Below are 27,748 nucleotides of genomic sequence, written 5' to 3'. Positions count from 1 at the left end.
CCACGTTTGGGAAAAACACTTGAAAACACCCTAACCCTAACCCTAACCCTGTGAATGTTTCTTAAAAAAAAATTTGTACATTCAACAATGTGTATTCCATTCTTTATTTGACTTTCGTTGGGGGGTCGAGATCTAAAGCTGTGTAAAGAAGCATTAAATGTATGATGGCTGTCCTATTCCCATATTTACATGTTAATGAAAGCATTTTGGACACTGCCATATGCGAGTTGCTGGAGGTGTCAATGAAATGTTAAAGATCCCAACCGTTTATACGCATATCACAGTGCGATCTGACATTTCATACAGGATCGGATCATACAAGTGGGAACGACTGTGCAATCCTATCCTGATGCAGCTGAATAAATGCATCATGTGCGACTTTTGTGCGAGTGCAGTGCGAATTGAGACATACACTTTGTATGGCTACATTCACACTTAACACGCACACAAGTCGCACATGACCCTTTATTTCTGATGTATCAGGATTGGATGGCACAGTGCTTCAGACTTGTGTAATACAATCCTGTGGAAAAAGTAAGTGGCGGGTCACCCTTATGCAATGCAGGAAGGATGCAAAGTCGCAGACTTCCCGCATCGCATAAGTGTGACTCAACACTCAAGGTACTAGCAGTCCTAGGATTCAATATGGCATTGATATTGACAGTAGAAATCAGTGTAGGGAGATCAGTGTAATCTATAGTGTATTGCTTGTTCGTTGCTCTAGTTCACTTTCCATTACTTATATATATAACACTTTGAGATGAACAATGATCAAGTTTCACATAACACTGACATATCCTAACATTGGTGGGCAGTGAGAAGGATGTCATAAATGAACACAACATAACAGGTGTAGGTACGTTGTTAATACCCTAATGTATTATATTAAATATATAGTATGGGCAACTTCTGGACAAGAACCACCAATGTAAGGTGACATTAGATGAACCTTGGGTGTGACCTAGTTCTCAATGTGACAGGGTTTGTGTAAATTTTGTGGGGTGCAGAAGGCCCTTGTATTTACACCACTGGCTCAAAAATAACACATGGCCATCATCACTTTGGATCAGCTGGTGAGAGACTACAGTAAAGAAACACACTGATGAATGTATTAACCCTTCCAAAGTCACACATATATAACACATGATTAACCCAAATAATTATGTTTGGCATATGTGCCCAAATGATTAGAATCCACAATACAGAATCATTGCAATTTTGGTTTAATGTGTTGAAAAATAAGATATCTCTGACATTTATCTTGTGTGTCAAATCTTTAACAAGATTAATGTGTGTGTGACAGTGATTGCTGCCAGGACACAGCTCCTCTCCCCACGAAATAGTCCAGATATTCCTGGCGGATCTGACGGGCCCTGTGTGATGCCAATGCTGACCGTCCAACTTGCATTGACGTCATGGACTCCACTTGGTCAGAAGGTTGGGCCTCTCCACTTGTACCTGGCATAGCAGGGTCAGTATCCAGTTGCTGCAAAACATAATTGTGTACATTCCTGCGTAGGAAGTTGTGCAAAATGCAGCAACACAAGACCACATTATCCACTTTGTACAGTGCCAGGTTTATGGACGTCAGGAATATCCGGAACCGGTTGGCCATTATCCCGAAGGCATTCTCCACAACTCTGCGAGCTCTAGACAACCGGTAGTTGTAAATCCTTTGGTCGGGGGTGAGGTTCCTCTGAGGGTAGGGCTTCATGAGATGCTCCCCAAGCGCAAAAGCCTCATCTGCGATAAACACAAAGCTCATACCCTCAACAGTTTTCTCCCTGGATGGCAGGTTCAGAGTGCCGTTCTTTAGACGACGAGCGAACTCCGTCTGATCAATAACTCCCCCATCCGAATTGCGGCCATTTTTGCCAATATCCAAAAAAAGAAACTCATAGTTTGCATTAACTATGGCTAGCATGATTATACTAAAAAAACCTTTATAATTATAATAAAATGTGCCGGAATTCGGAGGGGGGACAATGCGGACGTGCTTCCCATCAATAGCACCACCACAATTGGGAAAATTCCACTTCTCCAGAAATTGATCAGAAATCTCCAGCCATTGCTCTGCGTTTAAAGGAAACTGTGGGGAAAAAAAAAATTCAAATAATTAGTGCTTGAGCACATCACATTATTAATTACACACACAGTTGTCTGTTAAATGCTTATGCAACTTGTTAAAAAAATAAACAACAGGAAGGCAAACTTTTGGATTTGGGGATGTAACATCTACATACATTTATTTTCAACCTCCTATTGTTCTTATATTGTAAAGGGCCATACACACTATAAGATTCTCTGAAGACTTTTTCGTGCAGATTTACCTTTTCTATGTAGTGCAAGGGCCTGCCAGATTGCATAGGATTTGAAAGTGTTTGTTGGACCTCATATTATTTGGTTTTGGTAAATCGGAAAGGATAAATTGTTCTGACAATCTTCTAGTGTGTATGGCCCATTATACTCACCAGCTAGAGCTGAGATTTACAAACTACGGCCCTCCAGCTGTTGCAGAACTACACATCCCATGAGGCCTTGTAATTCTCTGACATTCACAGACATGACTAGGCATGATGGAAATTGTAGTTCGTGAACAACTGGAGGACCGTAGTTTGAAGACCTCTGAGCTTGAGCTTTGGTATATGCTGACTTTGAGATTTAGCATGTGGGTGGGGGATGGGTAAGTAAAACTGGGCATTTATACATCAATAAGGGCTTGTGGTCAGTGAAGGTTTTAACATCATTACATAAACATACACAATCATAGGTGGGAATGGATGGACTGATGTATTTTAGATAAATCATAAACTAGGTACTAAAACATTGGCCAAGGAATAATTGTTTGAGGGAAAGCAATAAAATTTAAAAAAAACGACATACTGTTAACAGGCAATGCGTTTAGGGACACATAGGAGAGAATGGTGGGGTGGTTAGTGGGTAATTTTACAAATGGTTAAGATAATCTACATCTTTACTACTATGTGCATGCGGACAGAGGGTAGTTTACAAATAAAGGCCTGTGTCAATTGCTGTACATCCAAAAACATCATCATTCGGGTGAAACTAGTAATACATGTAATGTAAAAAATCAAACATACCTTGATATAGTCCTTCTGCAAGACCTTGATGATGGCAGAGCAGGTCTCAGGGATGATGACTCCAAGTGCTTGGGGGGAGATGACTGTGGTGAACTTCAGATCCTGCAGGCTTCTCCCTGTTGCAAGATATCTCAACGTCGCAATTAACCTTTGCTCAGGAGTAATTGCAAGCCGCATACAAGTATCCTGCTTCAGAATATAGGGGGACACCAGGGCAAGAAGACGGTGAAAGATGGGATCCGTCATCCTCAAATAATTCCTGAAGTCATCAGGATTATTTTCCTGGAGCTCCCTCAGCAAGGACATATGAGAAAATTGATCACGGTTAAGCAACCAATTTTTCATCCAGGAGGTCCGCTTCTTCTTCCTATTGCTCGTACGTCGTCTCAGAGCCAAAACTCCAACACTAACGACAGCAACGGTCGAATTCACGGTCGCCATAATAAATTCTCGAACGATGTCTCGGAAAATAGCGAAATGTCGTCAACCAAACAAATGCTACCGAAATCAGCGCGAGATGCCCAGAAGGGTCACGGCCAAACACTCACTTCCTCTTTTGTAGCGGCGAACGTGCGTGGAACGTAATGACGTCATTTTCTGTCGGCAGACAAATGTCCTGGGCAAGTTTTGAGCACTTTTCAACAGACAAACAACAAACACGCCAGCCGCGAACATTTGTAGGACGTTCTGTCGGCCGACGATCGGTACGTGTGTACGGGGCTTAACACCCTTTCATCCACACTTTCTAACAATATGGTACTTAATTGATACTCCTCTCTGAATTACTTCCTCCTTAATATAATATACTAACTGCCCCAATTAGTTTGCAGTCATGGGCTATATACTCTTCATACGTTAACCTCATTCGGATTTGGTAAAGAGCCCATTGTTTACTTATTTACTTTGTTACAACTGACAATTCGCTTCCATATGTTCTTTTCCTTTATTCCTGTACAAATATTTTGAACTGTTCAATATATCAATATATAAATGTCTTACATTTATATTGTTATTTCAGAAATGTTGCCAAACCTTGTATTCTCTAATTTGCTAATCGAAAAACTTGTTTGGAAAAAAAAAAAAAAAAAGAAGTTGATTGGTCACTATGCACAGCTGCGCCAGATTCTGAGTGCTTCAGTTATAATAATTCTCTCCCACGTTGTCACTACTACAGTGCATCCGTAAAGTATTCACAGCGCTTCATTTTTTCCTCATTTTGTTATGAGGAAAAAAACGAAACCGAAAATGCAGGATGCCCTTGGCCGAAAACCGAAACCGAAAATTACTTTTCCCCCCAAAAAAATTTAAAATAGGAAGAGGGGCATACACCAAAAACAGGCAGCGACGTACACCTGTCGCTGCCACCCTGTCACAGTATATGTACTGTGACGGGTTGGCAATAGGTTAATTTAATTACCAATGGTATTTGTATTATGCAGCATGAGGGGGTTAATGTATTGTCACTGCTGGTCACTCATCTATTAGTGACCGACCAGTGGCAGTTAATTAACCCCTTTGTGCTGCATTAGTGCAACCAGTATCAGTGCAACCAGTGTTAATTAACACTGATACTGGTTGCACTAATGCAGCACAAAGGGGTTAATTAACTGCCACTGGTCGGTCACTAATGCAGCAGTGACCAGCAGTGACAATACATTAACCCCCTCACGCTGCATAATTAATACTAATACCAATGGTAAGCTGCCTCAGCTATCACCCCTCCCCCCCCCCCGCATCAGCATCAGCCTCAGCGTCAGCGTCCCTCTCCTACTCACTCAGCTCCTCCGGTGTCCATTATTCAAAAGTCCCACCTCTGGCCGGCCGCCCGCCTCCCGGTGATGTAACTACTACTACGATCTGTCCATGAATGAACTGACACACCGGGAGAGAGGGCGGGCGAGCGGCCTCTAATATCTGTAACTATGTGAGCCTTAACTTCTCTTCAATTGCCTGTCAGCGGCACGATGTATATGAATGAACTGACACTCCGGGCGGAAGGGCGGGGCGAGCGGCCGCTAATAGATAGAACTATGTGATCCTTCCCTGTCAGCTCAGTGGTACTGTGTGTGAATGAGAACTGACCTGACACCGGGCGGTGGGGCGGGGGGAGCGGCCGCTAATAGATACAACTATGTGACTTCACTTCCCTGTCAGGCACGTATCTCCTCTGACAGGGAAGTGAAGTGAAGGCTCACATAGTTGTATCTATTAGCGGCCGCTCCCCCCGCCCCACCGCCCGGTGTCAGGTCAGTTCTCATTCACACACAGTACCACTAAGCTGACAGGGAAGGATCACATAGTTCTATCTATTAGCGGCCGCTCGCCTCGCCCTTCCGCCTGGTATGTCCCTCCATTCATGCACAGATCGTAGTAGGGACATCATTGAGAGGTGGGCGGCCGGCCAGAGGCGGGACTTTTAAAACCTGCCCTGCGCCCTCCTCCTTTCTCACGGCGGACATATTAATTTCGGCGATGTTAACCCATTTTCGGCCGATAATTTCGGTGGCCGAAATTTCGGTGCATCCCTAGTTATAGCCCTATTCCAAAATGGATTAAATTTATTATTTTCCTCAAATTCTACAAACAATACCCCATAATGACAATGTGAAAGAAGCTTGTTTGAAATCTTTGCAACTTTATTATAAATTAAAAACTACATAAATCCCATGTACATAAGTATTTACAGCCTTTACTCAATACCTTGTTGAAGCACATTTGGCCCCAATTACAGCCTCAAGTCTTTTTGAGTATGATGCTACAAGCTTGGCACACCTATTTTTGGGCAGTTTCTCCTATTCTTTTCTGCAGGACCTCTCAAGTTGCACCTGGTTGAACGGGGCATTGGTGCACAGCCATTTTCAGATCTCTCTAGAGATGTTCAATTGGATTTAAGCCTGGGCTCTGGCTGGGCCACTCAAGAACATTCACAGAGTTGTCCTGTAGCCACTCATTTGTTATCTTGGCTGTGTGCTTAGGGTCCTTGTCCTGTTGGAAGATGAACCTTGACCCCAGTCTGAGGTCCAGTGGGCTCTGAAGCAGGTTCACATCAAGGACGTCTCTGTACATTAATGCATTCATCCTTCCCTCAATCCTGACTAGTCTCTCAGTTCCTGCCACTGAAAAACATCCCCACAGCATGATGCTGCCACCACCATGCTTCACTGTAGGGGTGGTATTGGCCAGGTGATGAGCAGTACCTGTTTTCCTCCAGACCTGACGCTTGTCATTCAGGCCAAAGAGTTCAATCTTGGTTTCATCAGAACAGAGAATTTTGTTTCTCATGGCCTGAGAGTCCTTCAGGTGCCATTTGGCAAACTGAAGGCGGGCTGTCATGTGCCTTTTGCTGAAGAGTGGCTTCCGTGTGGCCACTCTACCATACAGGCCTTATTGGTGGAGTGCTGCAGAGATGGTTGTTCTTCTGGAATGTTCTCCTCTATGCACAGAGAAACGCTGGAGCTCTGTCAGAGTGACCATCGGGTTCTTGATCACCTCCCTGACTAAGGCCCTTCTCCCCAAATCACTCAGTTTGGCCAGGCGGCCCGCTCTAGGAAGAGCCCTGTTGGTTCCAAACTTCTTCCATTTATGAATGATGGAGACCACTGTGCTTATTGGGACCTTCAATGCTGCAGAAATTTTTCTGTACCCTTCCCCAGATCTGTGCCTCGATACAATCCTGTCTTGGAGGTCTACAGACAATTCCTTGAACTTCATGGCTTGTTTTGTGACCTGACATGCACTGTTAACTGTGGGACCTTATATAAACAGGTGTTTGCCTTCCAAAATCATATCCAATCAACTGAATTTACCACAGGTGCACTCCAATCAAGTTGTAGAAACATCTCAAGGATGATCAATGAAAACAGGATGCACCTGAGCTCAATTTTGAATGTCATGGCAAAGGCTGTGAATACTCATGTAAATGGGATTTTTTTTCCTTTTTAATATTTAGTAAATTTGCAAAGATTTCAAACAAACTTCTTTCACATTGTCATTATAGGGTATCGTTTGTAGAATTTTGAGGAAAACAATGAATTTAATCAGAATTTAGAATAAGGCTGTAACATAAGAAAATGTGGAAAAAGTAAAGCGCTGTGAATACTTTTCGGATGCACTGTATATTAGGCTGCGTATGGCATTTCATTTAGACAGAAGCTATCCAAAATGGAGGAGCCACTGCTGGGCATCTTACAGAATCTTGAAAGAAAAAATAAGGTTTTAAGCAATTAATGAAAAAAACTGAAAAAAAGATTTGTTAACTTACATACTCTCAAAAAATGAACTGAAACGACCAAAAGCTATTCATCAATATTATAATATACTTGCTGGGAGTATATTTGCATTAGCCCCCGTTCACTTTAAATTTGTGTGACTTGATTTGAAGCCACACGATTTCTAAGCCGCAGGCCAGTGCAACTTCAGGTGCAGCTTGGCTGACATCTGTGCGAGTCGCACCTGAAATCACAAAAAATAGGGCAGGAACCTTTTTTCAAATCGGTGCGGCACCGCGAAGTCGGCATTGCACTGATTTGAACAGTTCCCTTGCCGACAATAGGGTGCGACTTGTCATGCGATTTGGACCGGTCAAATCGCATGACAAGTCGCGTTGAGTGAACGGGGGCTTAATCTTGCTGATTTGACATTTTTATACTAAATACACTCCTAATGGATATTACTCTCAAAAGAGGACAACCATAATAAACAGACCAAAGGTAAAGCCATCAGTAAGACCCGCCTAACAATGTAAAGAGACCGGGCCTATTGAAGTGTAGCTGTTACTGTATGTTGGGGTTCTCGAAAAAAATAATTTTCACAGGAAACTAGTAAAGTTATATTATCATAGGATAGGATAAGTGACTTTGGAATGTACTGGGTTGCAATCATATTTATATAAATGTTAGATAAAACAGATGATTGTAGGTGGGGGACTGGTGAACAAACAGGCAATATACCAATTATTTTGGTTAAAATTATGGTTATTTTATTGATTTTTAATTGAGTGTGTTATTAACAAAAGTGAATTTATTTATCAATGTATACTGTTTTGGGTACATTTTTTGTTTGTGATGTCTTCAATATAGTTGAGACGTGGTACCTCATATTATATTCGCTCAATATACAGTACATTATATTACTAAAAGTATTGGGCCGCCTGCCTTTACACGCACATGAACTTTAATGGCATCCCAGTCTTAGTCCGTAGGGTTCAATATTGAGTTGGCCCACCCTTTGCAGCTATAACAGCTTCAACTCTTCTGGGAAGGCTGTCCACAAGGTTTAGGAGTTTGTCTATGGGAATGTTTGAGCATTTTCCAGAAGCGTATTTTTTAGGTGAGGCACTGATGTTGGACAAGAAGATCTGGCTTGCAGTCTCAGCTCAAATTCATCCCAAGGGTGTTCTATTAAGTTGAAGTCAGGACTCTGTGCAGGCCAGTCAGGTTCCTCCACCCCAAACTCGCTCATCCATGTCTTTATGGACCTTGCTTTGTGCACTAGTACGTAGTCATGTTGGAACAGGAAGGGGCCATCCCCAAAACTGTTGTCACAAAGTTGGGAGCATGAAATTGTCCAAAATGTCTTGGTTTGCTGACAACTTAAGAGTTCCCTTCACTGGAACTAAGGGGTCAAGCCTAACCCCTGAAAAACAAACCCACACCATAATCCCCCTCCACCAAATGATTTAGACCAATGCACAAATGTCCATAAAGACATGGATGAGCCAGTTTGCGGTGGAGGATCTTAACTGGCCTGCACAGAGTCCTTACCTCAACTTGATAGAACACCTTCGGGATGAATTAGAGTGGAGACTGTAAGCCAGGCATTCTCGTCCAACATCAGTGCCTGACCTCACAAATGCGCTTCTGGAAGAATGGTCAAACATTCCCATAGACACACTCCTAAACCTTGTGGACAGCCTTCCCAGAAGAGTTGAAGCTGTTATAGCTGCAAAGGGTGGGCCAACTCAATATTGAACCCTAAGGACCCAAGACAGGGATGCCATTAAAGTTCATGTGTGTGTAAAGGCAGGCATCCCAATACTATTGGCAATATAGTGTATAACTGGCCTATAGATGACAAGTGGTTAAAGAAATAAAACAATAGAAAAGTGCATGTATTACAGAAACATTATATTTATTGTTTTGCATTGACATTTTGGTCATACACACCAGTGGCCACATTATAAGTGACATTTTGTTAATTTTTATTCATTGCAATGGGTTGTGAGGCAGTGTTCTGCATCACAATGAGCTGCACTGAAAAAAGTACAGCATGTCCTACTTTTTTCAGTGCACACCACTGCAGAACATTGGAATTAACTGAACACATAGAACCCACAGCAAGATGCCTTGTCTATGCGTTAGGACTGCTTTGGGCAAGTGTGCTCAGCATAGCTCAATATGTGATGTGAATGGCCCCTCTTTGTACATGGACAGGCCAAACCCGAACACTTTAGACACGCACTGCAATAGTGTATTTTTAAGGGGGAACACTGTAGACACATCAGAGTTTCCAGCATTCTCTTGGCTCCTCCTACAATGCTCATCTCCAGGATTTCTCCAGAGCCTCTCCCATCCTCTGGAAATGTCTACCTCAATCTGTCTGGCTATCTCCCACTCTAGCACTTCAGGCGATCCCTGAAAACTCACCTCTTCAGGGAAGCCTTTAACACCTCCACCTAACCTTTTATCACTTCCATCAGCTCATTCCCCACAGTTACAATCTTTTGTACCACCTGCCCCACCCTACAAGATTGTAAGCTCTTCTGAGCAGAACCCTCTTTATCCTCTTGTATTTTATTGTATTGTAACTGTATTGTCTCCCTTTTATATCGTAAATCTCTGCGTAAACTCTGGACGGTATATAAATCCTGTATAATAATAATAATTATAAATCAGGGTTCCTAAAGCTCCCCCTTACATCAGAGTCCACAGGGCACCCCATACATCTGAGTCCCCCTTATTTTAGTGCTTTCAGTCACTTGGAGGCAGGACAGAGAAGGGAGGGAGGTGGGAGACTTCAGTCAGACATTGGATGGTGAGCTCACTCACCCGAGGATTGCATCAACACCTTTCTTCCACAATGTATCTGCCGTTGGTGGGCTTCAAACTTCCAGCCCACATATCCCTTTTCGGAGGCACAGAGCGCCATGGATTGGAATGTGGGTGTGCAGACAGGGGCCGGAGGAAGAGGAGCATATAAAGCCTTCTCTCCTCTCTTGTCCATGTATGGGGCCAATATGCACTCGACAGTCGGTTGTGGTACTTGGTTACTTGGGGAGCCACAGTCCATTTTGAATATTGTAACGGTACTCATTGTCACTGGGAGTGATTATTGGACACTGAGAATATGGTTTGGATTGCTTCAAATGGGTTCTGTGTTTACACTTATGATAATGTGTATTGAACTTCATTGTCAGAGACAGGCTCTCCCTATTGCCTGTGTATTGAGGTGTGATGTGTATTCTTTTAGGCCTGTCTGTCCCATTGTTAATTGATAAGGAACTCACATATTGTTTCTGTCCAGATGGCTAGATAATTAGTTCAGGTTAATTCTATTTCTGTATACAATTTCATCTGCATATGATAATGTAACCAGGCAAGCCCTGACCTGATGGGGTAATTTGATCAGGAGGGGGATGTTCATGCTGTATATAAACTGTGTGAGAATGCTCAATAAAGGATAAGGTTCCAAAACTTGTACAAGCTAAGTTGTCGGCTAGCTTTGTATGGGGGCAGCTGGAATATCTGATATCTATGTTCAAGTCTGAAGGAGGCGGTATACTGATGGAAGCCCACAGACAGTGTGGGTTGTGGTTCCGTTAAAAATATTGTGTCTGAGTTTAAGATGGTGTGAAACCCAGGCACATGATTCAAAACCCGGACTGTCCGGGTTAATCCCAGACAGGTGGCAACCCTAGGTATTTCCTCACTCTTGAGGGATTTCTTCCTCATGTTTTGGGACAGAAAGTGAAAAGAAATCTCCTGAAAAAGGACATAATCCTCACTCTATTCAAAATGAAAACAAAAGGTTTGCCTACACTTCTATTTTTATAAAATATAAAACAGTATCAGTAGGTACATTGTATCTCTTTTGTTAAAATATGTTATACTATACTTTATATAATTGATACCAATCTATTTTGTAATGTATTGTTTTAAAAATGACTTCTCTATTTTTGCCTGCAGCTGCTGAAATGTTCCTAAACTGTCATAAAATGTAAATATCACTTCCTTGCAATATACTTACCTAGAGGTGTACAGGATTGGCCCTCATAAATCTAGTTTCCTGCTTGTGTGATGGTCTCACTTTTCTCAGAAATCTGCAGACAGGTACAAGTCAAGTTTCAGGAAATCATCTGCAGCAGGTGTTTTAGTTTTGATAAGATACTCTAATGCAGTGTTTCTCAACCTTTTTTCAGTCAAGGCACACTTTAAAAATGATGGACAGTCTCAAGGCACCCCATTCTAAAATGTAAAAGCTATTCTTATAGTTTCACACAATGCAGCAAAATCCACAAGTCCAAGTAGGACACCCAACATTAGAGGCGATTTTTCTTTCAAAACAAATATACTTTTGCAAACTGGTACTGACTAGTATTCCAATGTTTCACTTCCCCCTCAGTATTTCTCAATCACTCAGCTAATAAGAACTCGACACTGATAGAGAGGGGCAGGGAGGGTCAAACAAGGATGCTCTGCAGGTGACTGAAATCCTCCATCAACTGATGATGCCTTTGATTGTTAGGATGCCAGCAGCTAGAAGGTTGTAATGGTGCACAATGAAAATCTGTGACTTTGTGTAACTTAACCTCCCTGGCGGTATGATTCTTTTGGATTTTAGGTGCTGAAAGCGGTACCATTATTTTGCATGTAATTCTTGTGAATGAGCAGCCCAAACCAACTGTATACATTAATTATATATATATATATATATATATATATATATATATATATATATATATATATATACATATATTATGTATATATATATATATATATATATATATATATATATATATATATAATGTATACAGTTGGTTTGGGCTGCTCATTCACAAGAATTACGTGTATATATATATATATATATATATGTATATATGTATGTATATTTATATATATATATATATATATATATATATATATATATATATATATAGTACAGTAAAACTGCAGGAAAGGTCACTGGGGGGCAATGTAATGTGAATTTTTTTTATTTTGAATGGTATCAGTGTGTTTGCCGCCGGTTCCACCCCCTGCGAACGTCACGTCGCCGGAGACGGAAGCCGGGGCTCGCAGACGATCGGGAGGAAGCTCCGCCGCCGCATACCGCCCGCATACTTCGCTGGATCCCGGAGAAAAGGTAAGTAAAACCTCTACCAGGATCCAGCGATCTTCCTAGCGCTACCCCGAGTGTGACTCGGGGTTACCGCTTTTGGCTCTAAAATCTAACCCCGAGTCATGCTCGGGAATACCGCTAGGAAGGTTAAACGGCAGCCTTCATCCACACGCCAGCTTGTTTACAATATTTGGGTAATTTTTAGGCGTTTCGCCAAGGCACCTATGAAGAAACCTCAAGGCAGGTTGAAAAAAGGCTGCTCCAATTCCTCATACACATGATGAGATTATCAAACGAATGACCGTCCGTTTTTTTTTTTTGTTTTGTTTTTTTTTTTGTTTTTTTGCATGCTAGTCTTCATATCAAAAATAAAGAGGTTACTAAAGTTACGAAAATTCTCATACAACAGATGAAAAATTCAGAAGTGATGTCATGTACTGTATTTTATTTGTATTGTGTTTTTGTTCGAAGACTGTACTGATTAAACTAAACTCGCATGATCTGGTATCGTACGAGAAAGATGTTCGCGTTTGTCCCTTCGGATAATATCGGATGAACTGTCATTATTGGCTCTCAAAAGCCATCAGATTATCATACGCTTCGACAGTGGTATTTTTCATCCGATTTTCTGATCGTGTGTATGGGCCTTAACCACTTCTGGACCAGAAGATTTTCCCCCTTAATGACCTGGCCATATTTTGTGATTCGGCACTGCGTTACTTTAACAGACAGTTGCGCGGTCGTGCGACACTGTACCTAAATAAAATTGATCTCCTTTTTTTCCCACAAATAGAGCTTTCTTTTGGTGGTGTTTGATAACCTGTGCAATTTTTTATTTTTTGCGCTAGAAACAAAAAAAAAAAAAAAGGGACAATTCGGAAAAAAAACAATTTCCTGACAGACTCCATGGCAGCATACGTATCGGGTTTGGCCCCGCCTCCAAACCTACCCATAGGACCTCACTCCCATAAATCTTTGCTCCTGTTCAGCACACGTGTTCTTTTTTTGTCCTCCAAAGGATTACCTGATATCCTACCTGAAGATGGATTCTGGGTGATGGATGGCTCTACCAGTCGGGTATTGAGCTCTCCAATAAGCCCCAGCTGCTGCGGGGTATGGGGTAGGGGCGAAGATGTATGCAGCCTTGGCCAAAAAGCCCAGCTGCTGCGGGTGGCCGGTACCCTAGAATGAGATAAGTCCGGTGTGTGCATCCATCCCTGGTGATCTGCGGTTTGTGAGTAACAAAAGTCCTCCATGGCAGCTATTTTGTGTATTATTTGCTCATATATCGCTTTTTTGTTCTTACCTGGTTTTTTCCTGCTTTCCCTGGTGGCTAGTGGTCCGGGGCCGGTCAGCGATTCACTTCCTGACCGGCCGCCGGTGCGGTACGCTACTGCGCATGTGCGGCGCCTCGGGAATGAGGCTTGGCTCTCGCGCATGCGCAGTAAGAGCATGGCGCATGCGCAGTGAGTCGGCGTCGGTGGCGATCGCTGATGACGTCACCAGGCGCCATATTTAAACCCCAGAACTGTCAGCAGTGTTGTGTTTATACACACTGCTGATACTGGGTGTACTTTATACTGCAGCGGATCGTTTTTGGACTCCTGCTGTTCGCTGCCACTCTGCCTGGTATCCTCCTGGTTCCTGGTGAGTAACTGGCCCCAGTTTGGGAGCGCCCCCCCCCCCCTCTTTTTGCTTCATGTTCTCTGACATTGCTGTCCGGTTCACCCCTGTAGGTCAGCACCAGAATGGAAGCTACTTTGCCCTCCGGTGGTCAGCCCGCCCCTAACAGGTATTGGGGGCTTCTTAGTGGGGGTGCGGGTTATAGGGGGTGGGGGTTGGAACTCAAGTGTTCCTAGCTTCCTGTCTGTTTTTTCTTTGTTTCTTTTGTTTTCAGCCCTCCTCGTTCAGAGACTAGGCACTCTTCTCAAAGAAGCGAAAGGCGTTCGAGTTCTCGCCACCGGCACTCTACAGGGAAGTCCCGTTCGGGCTCCCATCATCATAAGGCGTCCACTTCAGCCAGCCACGCACGGAGACCTGACAAAGCAGGTTGCAGGGGCTGTGGCGCTAGTGTCCCGGAAAGGAAGTCCTTCTGTGACGGATGTTTCTCCCAGGCTGCGGGAGAAAGGGATACTTCCGATCAACGCATTGAGGATTTGGTCAAGAGGGTAGTGAAGGACTCTTTGGCCGAGATGGGTGTCAGTCGTTCTCAAGACACTGCAATGGCTTCCCCAAGCCCTTCCCCTGTAGGACTTCAAGTACAGGAAGATTTTGAGTCGGCCCATACAAGCCATCAGTCGATGCTCTTGTCAGGTAGCGACTCTGAAGATGAGGATCCCTGCCTGGGTTTCAAATATGCTTTGGTGCCTTCCCTGGTTAAAGCGGTCAGAGAGACCTTAAACTGGGAAGAGTCAGCTGTTCCCCCTCCCAAACAAAAGAAGTACTTTAAACAGCTCAATAAGGAGCGTGTTAATTTTCCCTTTCTGGGAGAGTTGGGAGAAATTATATTGGAGGAGTGGAGAAAGGTGGAACGAAAGAATTCCTTAGTATCCAAGATGGCAAAACTATACCCCTTCAAAGAGGAAGATGTGAAAAATCTTGAGTCTCCTCCTCTAGTAGACGCAGCAGTCATGAGACTGGTCAAGCATGTGACCTTTCCCTTAGAGGATACGGTCTCATTTAAAGACCCGTTGGACCGAAGGATGGACTCCGATTTGAAAATAATCTACCTCACAGCAGGTATGGCCTGCAAGCCAGTCCTGGCTTTAGCCGCCCTATCCAAGGCTATGGAATCTTGGGCTGATGTGGTAGATGAATCGGTCAGATCGGTGTCGGAAGAGGTGGCCAGAAGTGCCCCAATCCAGGAGCTTAGGCTGGCCTCGTCGTTCCTTGGGGAGGCTTCCATAGACCTGATCCCTCTATTGGCAAGAGTTATGCTGTCCTCGGTCACAGCTAAGAGAGCCCTTTGGCTCCGCCCTTGGGTTGCGGATCCGGCATCAAAGCAAGTTTGGTGCCGTATTCCCTTTGAGGGGTCCTCCCTTTTTGGGAACAAACTCGATGAGGCCATAACTCGGGCTACGGGCGGTAAGTCTGGGTTTCTTCCCCAGGATCGGCGCCAGTTCAACATCAAGAAAGGACAGCCTACTAGGAAGTTCATTCCTGACCGGGCCAGGGAGGCTCGTTCTTATAGACCTGGTCGTGAATTCAACCGAAACTGGAGATCCAGACAGTCTTCCAGGAAGACGACAAAGAATGTCTCCTCAGGGGACCGCGAGCCCACTAAGTCTTTTTGAAGGTGGGCCCGCTCAGGCGTGTCAAGTGGGTGCGCGTCTACGCTCCTTCCGTCATGTCTGGGCGGCTTTGATTCAGGACCCCTGGGCCGTTAGGACGGTGTCCTCAGGCCACAAGTGGGTCTTCAAGGAGATGCCAGGCTCAAGGTTCCTGCCTACTGCCATACCATTCCTAGAAGAAAGGCGTCAGATTTTATTTTCCTACGTCGAATCTCAAGGGGCTGTCATCTCCGTTCCAGAGTCCGAGCGAGGCCAAGGAATATACTCTCTGCTTTTTCTGGTCCAAAAGAAAAACGGATCATGGAGACCAGCCATAGATTTGACCTTTTTGAACAAATTTATAAAAAAAAGAAAGGTTAAAAATGGAGACCCTATTGTCCATACAGCAATCAGTCCAGCCTGCCGATTGGATGGTGTCCATTGACTTGAAGGACGCTTACTTTCATGTCCCTGTGGACGAAGATTTTCAAAGGTTTCTCCGGTTCGAAGTGGGAGGATTACATCTTCAATTTATCTGTCTCCCATTCGGGCTCTCAACATCTCCACGGACCTTTTCAAAAATCTTATTGGCCGTGGTAGCCCTACTGAGATTGAGAGGTATCCGACTTCACCATTATTTGGACGATCTCCTCCTGTTGTCCCAAGACAGAGATCAACTATTAATTCATCTGGAGCAGGTTGTGTTCACTCTCCAGAAGTTTGGATGGTTACTCAACGAGGAGAAGAGCCACCTGATTCCAACTCAGTCCCTGGTCTCCTTGGGCGCCCTGTTCGATACAGAAAAGGCGACTATCTCCCTTCCAGAGGAGAAAATAGGGACACTCCGAGACAGGATTCGCTTTGCCCTCTCATCCTCTCATCTTCAGGCACGTCAATGCCTGAAGGTGGTCGGGACTATGGTCGCAGTAGTCCCCATGGTGAAGTGGGCCCTGTGGAGGATGAGACCCTTTCAGAAGGGATTCCTACAGCAGTGGGATACGTGGCATCTGGATCAACGCATCTTCTTAACCCCTTCCATGAGAGCGAGTCTCCCCTGGTGGTTATGCAGAGACCACCTGCTGAACTGCCACTCTCTGAAGCCAGCTCCGTGGGTAGTGATCACCTCGGACGCCAGCAACATAGGCTGGGGTGCCCACTGTCTGTCGGAGGTGGCACAGGGCAGGTGGGAGTTTTCCACTCGGGGGATAGTGTCCAACATACTGGAACTCCGAGCAGCATTCCAAGCTCTACGAGCATTTTCTCATCTAACAAAGGACCAACCTGTCATGCTACGTCTGGACAACACCTCAGCAGTAGCATACGTCAGGAAGCAGGGGGGAACGCGCAGCTGGTCCCTATTGAGGGAAGTGGAACCGATTATGTCCTGGGCACAAAGAAATCTCTCGAATCTTTCAGCGGTTTATGTTCCAGGAGTCCAGAATGTCAAAGCAGACTTTCTGTCCAGAGTGGACCTGGACAACAACGAGTGGTCCCTTCACAGGGAAACATTCGACTGGATCCTGACATTGGGGTTCTCTCCAGAAGTAGACCTCTTCGCCTCCCCCTGCAACTACAAACTGCCGAAGTACTATACAAGATTCAGAGATCCCCAAGCATTAGGGATGGATGCACTCTCGGATCAGTGGAGATTCCACAGGGCATACGCCTTCCCACCAATTCCGATTGTGTTACAGTTTCTTCGGAGACTCAGGTCGGAGCCAGTGGAGGTAGTGGCGGTGATTCCCTTCTGGCCGAACAGGCCATGGTTTCCCCTTCTGACGCTACTCAGTGTCCGAGACCCAATCCCGCTACCCTTCAGACCGGATCTGTTGTCCCAGGGGTCTGTACTCCATCCATGCCCGGTCCGTCTACATCTGAGGGTCTGGATGTTGAAAGGAGGAGGTTACAGGCTTTAGGCTGTCCGGAAACGGCGATTTCTACGTTACTCAGTGCCAGAAGAAACTCAACGAACAGAGTTTATCAGAGAATCTGGGCAAAGTTTTCTTCACAGTTGGCTGCAAGGCCTGATCCTCAATCTTCCATTAAGATCCAGGATGTATTGAGCTTTCTGCAATCAGGATTGGATTTGCCGCTATCGGTGAGTTCGCTCAGAGTCCAGGTTTCGGCTATTTCAGCTTTCACGGGGATCTCCTGGGCCAGTCATGCCTTAATACGTCAATTCTTTAAAGGAGCAGTAAGAATTAGAACTCAAAGAAAACCTAGGTTTCCCAAGTGAGATCTGCCTCTAGTTCTGGATTTCCTGTCAGATCGGATTCAAGACATGTCCGAATCCATGACCATAAGGGAACTTACTCTGATAACAGTATTTCTGGTAGCTGTAACCTCAGCAAAAAGAGTGTCAGAAATTGGGTCCTTCGGGGCACAAGAGCCTTTCTTAACATTTTTTCCTGACAGAGTGGTGCTCATTCCCATGCTGGATGCGAGACCAAAAAGGACTTCTGTCTTCCATGAAAACATCGAAACAGTGTTACCGACCTTTAGACAGGAAGAAGAATCCTTGATTCATCCGCTGGATGTTGGGAAGTGTATTAAGAAATATTTGGAAGTCACTTCTTCTTTTAGGAAATCGGAACATCTTTTCGTTACCTTCTATGGTAAAAACAAAGGTTCAAGGGCCTCGACGAGATCTATTTCCTCTTGGATCATTCAGACCATCCAGTGGGCTTATAGGGCTAAGGGCTTGACCCCTCCAGCAGTAGTTACAGCTCATTCGACGCGGAGCATCTCTACCTCCTGGGCAGTTTCCAGACATGTGGCTCCTGAAGTTATCTGTAGAGCAGCGTCATGGTCCTCTATTAACACGTTTTTGTCCCATTACTGTGTTGAGCCAGCGGCTCTTTCGTCTGTGAATTTTGGTTTGCAAGTCCTGTCTGTTTGACAAAATGCATTAAACTTTTCTGTTCAGCACCTGCCCACCCTGTGTGTACGGCGAGTTATTTCCCGATACGTATGCTGCCATGGAGTCTGTCAGGAAAACGGAAAATTTATATCAAATACTTACCGTAATTTTCCTTTCCTGATGGACTCCATGGCAGCAGGAGTTCCCTTCCGGATTTCTGTGGTTGATAGTTACAGAACACGTGTGCTGACCAGGAGCAAAGATTTATGGGAGTGAGGTCCTATGGGTAGGTTTGGAGGCGGGGCCAAACCCGATACGTATGCTGCCATGGAGTCCATCAGGAAAGGAAAATTACGGTAAGTATTTGATATAAATTTTCCGTTATTTTTCACATTCTGCTATATGACATCCCCCCCCCCCAAAAAAAAATAAAAAAATCAAAATGTTTTAACATTTTAGGCCAATTTGTTTTCTGCTACATATTTTTGGTAAAATAAAATCGCAATAAGCGTATTTTGATTGGTTTGTTCAAAAGTTATTGCATCTACTAACTACGGGAAAAATTTATATCATTTCTATTGTTTTTTTTTTTACTAGTAATGTTACTAGTAATGGGGGCGATCTGCGATTTTTTTTGTGGGACTTCAACATTGCGGCGGACAGATTGGACCCCTGACTGACTGGCTTTAGGGTCATGTCATTTTTGACACTTTTGGGGGGACCAGTGACATTACTACAGTAATGTGTGCTAAAATATGCACTGTTACTGTAATAATGACACTGGCAGGGAAGGGGTTAACAGTGTGGGTGATCAAGGGGTTAATTGTGTACCTAGGGGTGTGTTTCTAACTGTGGGGGCATGGCTTGTGAAATTGCCATAGAGACCTGTGGTCCTATAAAGAAGGATCACAGGGGCTCTGTGATCATTCCAGGGAGAAGAATGGTCAGCTGTGTCTACAACAGCTGACCGCTCTTCTCTCACAGCGGGGAACGATCGTGGGTGTTAGGCGGCAATCGGAGCCACCTGCCCCCCGGCATCGGCTTCCCCGCTGATGAGCGGGGGTGCGCGCTCGCCCCTCTAGCTGCCTCTAAGCGACCGATGTACCCCTATATCGGTTTGCCTGGGAGAGCCACAGTAAATATGTGTTAAGTGGTCGGCAAACGGTTAAAGCTGGGTACACAAACGATGAGAAAACCGGACAAAAAATTCTGCTTTCGACGCAAACGTACCATAATCTGATTGTTAGTACACAGCTTTCGAGAACCAATCAGGACAAGTCTTGCGGAATTAGTCGAACAGACATGTATGAAAACGTTTGCCGTACAATTTCTGAATGAATGATATCCGTGTAATCAATACAGGATTTGTCTGAAAAAAAAAAGTTTTACCAAGACTTCGCATATTCAGCAACACAAAAATAACCCGGATAGCACACAAAAGGGGAAGTTCTTAGGAACCGCCCCAGAAAGTTTATCACATTCTCAGATGTGATATCAGATTAGTGTGCAAAATTAAATGAACAATCAGTCGGCCGAATTTCTTATCATGTGTAGAAAGCTTTAGGGTCATGTCACACAGCAATCTGCCATTAATGAGCATTCATCAGTGACAGGATCATTAAAAATACTGCAGAGAAAGTTATCACCTACTTCCACACATCGTTCCCTCTCCACCTTGTTGAGCATGTTGTCACTCACTTGCACAGATGTATAGTAACTAAGTAGAACTACTTCACTACTGTACTTAAGTACCGAAAGGCGGTATCTGTACTTTCCTAGAGTAGAATTTTTTTCTCCTACTTCCACTTTTACTTCACTACATTTTTTTAATGATTTCAATACTTCTACTCCGATATTTTTTTTTTGTGCTGCATAGTTACTCGTTACAATTATAAAAATTACCACTGCCAGAACAGTAGATGGCAGGTTTCATGAACCTCAAAACATGTGTATTATCAGCGCATACGAAAATAAATGCTACTGTATGTATAAATAAAAGCTGCATTTGAAATAATAAAAAACAATATGATGTTCAAACTTTTGACTTCTTTCTTTAATAACCACATAACACAGTACTTGTACTTTTACTTTCAGTACTTGAGTAGCAATTTTTTTTCCAAAACTATTGGTACTTTTACTTTCAGTACTTGAGTAGCAAAATTTTTTTAAAAACTACTTGCAATACTTAAGTACAAAAATTTTTGAATACTTTAGTACTTCTACTCCAGTCACTTTTTGATCGAGCACTTCCACTTCTACTCAAGTCACTTTTTGATCGAGCACTTGTACTTTTACTCAAGTAGGGGTTTCGAGTACTTTATGCAACTCTGCTCACTCGATTAACAGAAATGCTGAAAAATGTAAGTTGACAAGAGTGATATGTTGTTCATCCAACTGGGAAATGTCAAGTGGGAGTAGGTGAGCATTTCTTCTACTCAGTTTACCACTGTATAGAGATCCTGTCACTGACACGACAGGATCTTTGGTGTGACATGGCCCTTCAGCATTTCTAAGGGGATGCAACTTCCCCTAATTTTGACATTATAGGTTTTTTGTGGATAGGACCAAGTGTAATAAAAATAAGCACCCCAAGTACTTTATAGTTCAAAAAAGTATGGGATTCTGGACTTTTAAGGTGCTTGGACACAAAATGACACAACATTTTTTAATAAAAATATTAACATTTATTTATCAAAATGAATATATAAAAACATTATATACCAGCAAATATTCAATTTGCAAAAGTAGTATCATTCACTTTGCTTTTGTTTCCAACCAGTTTCACCGCTTCGGCTTCTTCAGGGAAGAATGTTATTATTAAATGAACAGAAATAGAATGAGAATCAAATACTGTATACTGTATTTATATAAATAGAATATATAGCAGTTCCAAACACAAGGAGCAAAAAGCTGAGATAATTAACCATGTACTGGCAAGTTCATGGGTGTTTGAACCAACTGGCAAGTTAATGGGTGTCAGGTTTAACTTATAGATTGCTGGCCTCTTTCCTCCTCTGCGGGAGGCCTTGTCCACAATCTCATATTGCATATGTAGCTAAGATTACATTCTGTCAAAATGCCTTTGTACCAGGATGACTGCACTCCTGTGCATGCGTGGGAGTGACATCATCCTGAAACAACCAATCAAGATACTTGAAGACCGTCACCTGGAAGATGCTGGTGCTGGAGTGGGACAATGCGGGCATCAAACCGTTGGAAGAGAGGTAAGTATAATTACCTTTTATTTCTGCTTTAAGCTGCTTTCACACGTGTGCAACTTGTCATGCAACTTTGGCCATCAGAGTTGCAGGACATGTCGTTTCCCATGTTTTCCAATGATACCCATTCATATATGCGCAACCTAAAGTTGCAGCAAATTCAAAGTAGATCATGCACTACCTTGGTCCGACTTTCATGCAACTTTAGGGCCATAGACTTCAATGTTAACCCTCAGAAGTTGCATGAACTTCCACTTTTTGTCCTCCAGGTGGCCGATGACCCAAACAAAGCCGCGTTGGGCTCTGATCGGGTCTCCGATGCAAAAATCCTGAACCGATGTCATGAAGGAGCCAGATTAAAAAAATGTCAGTATTCAAAACAGCCAAACTTGGTGTTTTAAATGCTTTTAAGTACAAAGGAGGGATTTGGGGTCTTTTAGAGCACCTAAAGAGCACCTGTCACTGCCTATTACTGTCACAAGGGATGTTTACATTCTTTGTGAAAGCAAAAAAAATTAATCAAAAAAAATTTTTTTTTAATGGATAGTGTAAAAATAAAAAAAAATTTAATAAAATAATTAAGAATTTTTTTTTTTTAAAGCGCCCGTCCCTCTGTGCTCACGCACGGAAGCGAACGCATACGCAAGTCGCGCCCGCATATGTAAATGGTCTTCAAACCACACACGTGAGGTATTGCCATGATTTATAGAGTGAGAGCAATAATTCTAGCACAAGACCTCTGTAACTCTAAACAGGAAATTGTTAAAAAATTTTAAAGCTTCACCTATGGAGATTTTTAAGTATTGAAGTTGTCGCCATTCCAGGAGTGTGCGCAATTTTAAAGCATGACATGTTAGGAATCTATTGACTTGGCGTAACATCATCTTTCACATTATACTAAAAAATTGGCCTAACTTTACTGTTTTTTTTTATTTTTTAATTAATGAAAGTGAATTTTTTTCCTAAAAAATTTCATTTGAAAGACCGCTGTGCAAATACCATGCGACATAAAATATTGCAACGATCGCCATTTTATTATCTAGGGTCTCTGCTAAAAAATTATATAATATAATGTTTGGGGGTTCTAAGTAATTTTCTAGCAAAAAATACTGATTTTAAGTTGTAAGCAACACATGTCAGAAAAACGCTTAGTCTCCAAGGGGTAAAGTGATTGTAAATTCTCATTTAAGAAAAAACAAAAAATGTTATACTTACCACCTCTGTGCAGTTGGTTTTGCACAGAGCAGCCCAGAGCCTGCTCTTCTCGGGTCCCTCTTCGGCTCTCCTGGCCCCTCCCTTCTGTTGAGTGCCCCCACAGCAAATAACTTGCAATGGGGGCACCCAAGCCGAGTCACAGCTACCTGTGACACGGAGCTGCGACCCGGCCCCGCCTCCTCTCTCTCTCCTGATTGACTGAATGAATTTGATTGACAGCAGCAGGAGCCAATTCCGCCGCACTGCTGTCTCAGCCAATGATGAGGGGGGAGTCCCAGGCAGCTTAGACACTCCTGTAACATCGCTGGATAGAGATGGGGCTCAGGTAAGTATTAGGGGGGCTGCTGCACACAGAAGGTTTTTTTTATCCTAATGCATAGAATGCATAAAGTTAAAAAAAAAACTTCTGCCTTTACAATCCCTTTAAATGTCCTTTAGACCGCATTCACATTGATCCGACTTGGACCGCGACTTATCAGCCTGAAAAGTCGCGGTCCGTCACGCTCCCATTGTGTAGTACAGGAGCCGTTCTAATAAGAGCGACACAAGTCGCTCCGACTTAGAAAAAGGGTCCTGTATTATTTCGGGGCGACCTGGAGGCGACTTGCATAGACATTCATTTTATGAAGTCCGTGCAAGTCGCGCTGCACGCGACTTTACAGGTCGCCCCCTAAGTCGGAGCGACCTAGTGTAAACCGGCACTTAATGTTTCCAAAGACAATATGTATTCATTGTTTGTTTGTTTTCTTTATCAAATACTATATACAGTACATATAATTCTGGACAGTGGCTATGAATATTTTCTGGAAAACATATATTACCATGTTAGGATCTTTGTCTGAGACTTATCTTCTGTGTTCAAAATGAAAACAAACCAGTGTGTTTTATACAAATAAGGACTTGGCACAGGCAGATAAACACATTCAAAGCTGCAGCTCCGCAAATGCCCCCAGCAGTTTAATGATAGAAAACGGTTACCGTTCGAAACTCAAAAAGCTCAAAAAGTGTCAAAACGAATGGATATTTTATACACGCTTGTACAAACTCTAGAAAACTGGAAAGCATTTGCTTTAACTCCATCTCATACTTAGATTTATATGTAAAGACAGTGTAGGGGGAGGATAACAATTTTGTAACTTGGAACAGGAGATAAATAGGGCAAAAGCCAGGTACACACTATTCGTTTGGTTAAATGAAAAAAAAACTGTCAGTTCCAGTCAGAGCCACTGTACTAACCATGTGAGGTTAGTACCCCGATCTCCCCCGCTGAGCTGTTGTGTTCTGACAGGGGAGCGGCCCCCACCAGAACACTCCGATCAGCGCTCTCTGCCATTGGGAGTCGGTCGGATGCTGGTTTTCCCAATGGCCAGGCTTCTGTCGGACTGACTGACATAACCACAGGCCGAATGTCGGACGTTTTTGTTTTTTTTTGACCCAGCCTTTGTCTCCCAACATTCAGCCCATGTGTATCCGGCTTTAATTAGCAATCAAGTCCATCCTGCATGGACTTAGAATTGTCATGTGATGCAATTTGAATCAGATTTCTAGTGCGATTTCAAGAAGCACATCCAGTGTGAGTTGATGTGGTGCAGATGCGATTCCATTGCGTTTATCAAGTAATTTGGATACAGCAGCTCTCTCCCTCTCTGGAAAACAGGTCAGGAATACAGCAGAGACAGTGGTCTATTTTGGTTTTGTGCTGCCCTAGGCAAGACTAAAATCAGGTGCCCTCCCTCCATCTAAATTTGTCCCTCCTCTTTCTTCTCAAGTGCCCATTCGGGGTTTCTTTTAACTGTGTGGGTTTCTTGATGCTATGCAGGGTCTCTGTTGGCTATGCGAGGTATCTGGTGGCTATGTGAGGTCTCTGGTAGTTATGTGAGGTATTTGGTGGCTATGCAGGGCCATTGGTGGCTATGAAAGGTCTCTGGTGGCTATGCGGGGCCTCTGGTGGCTGTGTGGGGTCTCTGGTGGCTATGCAAGGTATCTGGTGGCTATGCAGGGTCTCTGGTTGCTATGCAGGGTCTCTGGTGGCTGTGTGGGTCTCTGGTTGCTATGCAAGGTCTCTGGTGGCTGTGCGGGGGTTTCTGTTGGCTGTTTGGGTTTCTGGTTGCTATGCAGGGTCTCTGGTGGCTATGTAGGGTTGCCACCTTATCCCTTTAAACCAGGACACACATTATCATTCAGGTTCTGTGGCTGATTAAGGTTGTAATTAAACTCAGTGACTTATGTGCATTATAGTCACCTCAGAACCTGTGTAATTAATATAGTCTGGGATTAAAGGGATAAGGTAGCAACCCTATGGCTATGCAAGGTATCTGGTTGCAATGTGAGGTCTCTGGTGGCTATGTGAGGTCTCTGGTGGCTATGTGAGGTCTCTGGTGGCTATGTGAGGTCTCTGGTGGCTATGTGAGGTCTCTGGTGGCTATGCAAGGTCTTTGGTTGCTGTGCTGGGCCTCTGGTGACTGTGTGGGGTCTCTGGTGGCTATGTGAGGTATCTGGTGGCTATGTGAGGTCTCTGGTGGCTATGTGAGGTCATTGGTGGCAATATGAGGTCTCTGGTGGCTATGCAGGATCTCTGGTGGCTGTGTGGGTCTTTGGTTGCTATGCGAGACCTCTGGTGGCTGTGTGGGGTCTCTGGTGGCTATGGGAGGTCTTTGGAGGCTTTGCTGGGTCTCTGGTGACTATGCAAGGTCTCTGGTGGCTATGCGGGTCTCTGGTTGACTGTGGGGTAAACCAAAACCCCCTCAAACCCCTTACTAGTGCGAGTCAGGGACAGTGCAGGGAAGGAGGGCAGGGTCTCAGGTTGCACCGGGGATAATTGACAGCTCCTGCCGTCAGGTCCGACGTGGAGTCAGGGGAGAACAATTTGGGGAATATTGCACGGATGGCGAGGGTGCAGTGCCGCTCCCCCCCCCCGAAAAGTGCCACCCTAAGCAAACGTCTTGTTTGCCTCGTGGTAAAAACACCCATGAGCAGAGAGTTGCTAAAAACACACTAGAATCGTCGTTTCTTTGAACAAATAAGCGTTTTACATGCGATTTACATTCAAGACTATAGAGCTAAAAATCGCAATGCACCACTCACTCTAAAGAAGCACAGGTTCCTTTTTAAAATCACATTGCATTTGCAATGCATATATGTGAATGGCCTTCATAGAAAATCATGTTATTTCCCTCGTCATGTGATTCCATGCGAACGGAATGCACCTATGTACAATGTAATGCACCTGAAATCAGTGTGAAAGAGGTCCAATAGTGAAAGGTAAGATTTCAGGCTGGGAATGGTCTGTTCCCCCTATATGTTTAATTCTATTTTTGCATTAAACAGTTTCTGGCTACTATTGTTCTGATGTATGCTGATATCTAGGGGTGGTTTAGGGCCACTACAACTTGTTTACTTCTGTGATTTAGCATCTCCCTCTGTCATCCCCTCCTGTTTAGTGCTAGCTAGTTCTGTCCTAGCTGAACTTACCCTTTTTCTTCTTTGTTCCCTTAGTCAGGGTTAGTTCTTCACTGAGGAAAGTCATTGCAATTTTATGCTTCAAACATCTGTAAAATATTTTTGTGGACTGCACTTGTCTGAAGTAACATTGCATTGGGTTTAACCTCTGTGTCCTATTGTAGTGTTACAGCCCATTCAGACTGGTGCGATCCGACTTCGAGGGGCGACCTGTGAATTTGCGGTGCACAGCGTGCACCGCAACTTCGGCGCGACTTTCAGGCACTTCACATAATGGAAGTCAGTGCAAGTCGCTCCCAGGTCGCCCCAAAGTAGTACAGGACCCTTTTTCTAAGTCGGAGCGACTTGTGTCGCTCCTATTAGAACGGGTCCTGTGCTAATCAATGGCGAGCGACCGAGCGCGGCTTGTCAGGCTGACAAGTCGCCTGACAAGTCGCGCTAGTCTGAATGGGGTCTTAAGCTGCCTGGGGGTGGTGCCAAGTGAGCAAGTGACCATACTATCCTGACAGTTTGGGTCTAAGGAGGTACTGTATGTTAATGAATTAAGTGGCATTTGAAACAGAACACCCGCAAACCAGAAAATCCATGACAGAATTGCCTCAAATTGTACATTTGTGGATATATTAAAAACTCTTAACATTTATTTGACAGTTGTCAGACAAAACAGGAAGGCAGAGACCACAGAAAGTCTTACAAGCTTCTTACAGTCTCCATCTGCACTTAAGTACCCCCCGTCCAAAGTTTCCATGAGCTTATTATCAATCTTTTCACAGCAAAAGACTGCAGTGTTCTGAGACAGAGTGGCCTGTTTTTCTTTAAGATAGTGCCCTTTGTGCCACTCAAAGTTCCTCCCACACTTTCCATGCTGCTAGTGGTCTTCCATCATCTCTTTCTTCTGTATCTCAGTTTGAATATCAAGTTGGACTTTTTTTCCAACATATTCCTAGTCTGAGACTGTGATAATACAAGTCATCTTGAATAGTTCTTACAACCTTTTGATTCCATGGGGTGGATCTACTAAAACTCGAGAGTGCAAAATCTGATGCAGCTGTGCAAGGTAGCCAATCAGCTTCTAACTTCAGCTTGTCCAATTAAGCTTTGACAATTAAATTCGGAAGCTGATTGGTTTCTATGCAGAGATATACCAGTTTTAGGACATCAACCCCATTTGTCAGGGCAATTGGGTTGATGTGTCCTCAACAATCAAGTCAAACATAGCTACTTAGTCCGTACGAGGGCCTGGTTTTTAACCCAGAAAACCTGCTGTGTCAGGCAATGTCTCTTCTTTCTGAG

This window comes from Pelophylax lessonae (assembly GCF_965119305.1).
Source record: "Pelophylax lessonae genome assembly, chromosome: 8".
Taxonomy (NCBI): domain Eukaryota; kingdom Metazoa; phylum Chordata; class Amphibia; order Anura; family Ranidae; genus Pelophylax; species Pelophylax lessonae.
The sequence above is the reverse complement of the archived record's forward strand: the minus strand, read 5'-3'. Positions refer to the sequence as shown.